The sequence below is a fragment of the Leucoraja erinacea genome, chromosome 6 (assembly GCF_028641065.1).
Source record: "Leucoraja erinacea ecotype New England chromosome 6, Leri_hhj_1, whole genome shotgun sequence".
Classification (NCBI taxonomy): domain Eukaryota; kingdom Metazoa; phylum Chordata; class Chondrichthyes; order Rajiformes; family Rajidae; genus Leucoraja; species Leucoraja erinaceus.
In genome coordinates this window covers 35,787,740-35,788,909 of record NC_073382.1, presented here as the reverse complement: position 1 = coordinate 35,788,909, position 1,170 = coordinate 35,787,740, and the positions used below count along the sequence as shown (strand labels likewise).

Below are 1,170 nucleotides of genomic sequence, written 5' to 3'. Positions count from 1 at the left end.
TGGAGGTGACCGATCTAGAAGGAGTTGGACAATGAAGCCAAATTGGAGCTCATCTAAACGTCCAAACATCATCCTCAAAGGTATCGCCCCTATATCTGAAGATGTGTACACCCTCAACACACGGCCTCGGGGATCCAGATGAAAACAGTAAAACCAGAAGGAAGCAAGGAGGTTGGTGCGAGAAGACATCGAATAAATAATTTTTGACACTCGTATCTTAAACAGTATCCGGGGATATACAATAGAATTTTACAACACATAATTTTCTAGTCCAGCTGATATATCGAGAGAGGAATTTGGAGGAGAACACCAAATGGATATTGGGCTATAGTATTTGCTGATGTTTCTACACGATATGGAACACCAGATGCCGATCTACTCGTATCCAGACATAATCACCAATTACCAAATATGTCATATGGGATACAGACAATGGACATCAGCAATGGAGGGGTTTTAGCTGCATTGCAAGGGAAGAATTATTATCTACGCATTCCCTTCCTAACAAAATAGGATATGGCGCTTGACGCATCAAACATAGATCAGATCTCGGCTTTTTGGCCAAGATCAAGCATAATATCTGGGTTTTTTATCAGTTTAAATATCTGATATGTCCCTTATCTAGGGACCATATATTAAAAATAAATAAATAAATAAATAAATAAATAAATAAATAAAATAAATAATACGATATATTCGTTAAGAACGGAAACCTTTTCTATTGTTAAGTATATTCATTTTAAGAACGAAAATGGCAAGCATTGATTCAAAGGATGCTTACTATTTTCAGTACCCATAACAGGTGACCACGGACGTTATTTTACCTAATTGGATGGCTCAGCTCTAGCAGTATAGAGCACTACCTAATGTGTTTACATTAGCACCTAGGTTATTTACAAAATATAACAACCAGCCACACAATGGTAATGGCTTCTTTGGATGACATACTAATTGTGCGGGAACTTAAGACGGGCTGAACAAACGGTAACAGCCACTTAACAATTATTGGAAACTAGGATTCATTATCCATCCAATTAAATCAAAATTAAAGCCTTCAAACTAAAGGGATTATTTGGGGTTCACCAATAACTCAGTTCCTCATGTCAGTAACTTTGCCAACAGAGGTTACAACCTTAATAAAGGCATACAGCAAAATCATTGACATGAGGA

The 1,170-nt window shown here is 37.0% G+C and overlaps 1 pseudogene; it reads left to right on the top strand.

Annotated features, from left to right (window-relative positions):
- The first annotated feature begins 541 nt into the window (after nt 1-541).
- Nucleotides 542-655, top strand: LOC129698480 (U2 spliceosomal RNA; annotated as a pseudogene).
- Nucleotides 656-1,170: the final 515 nt, after the last annotated feature.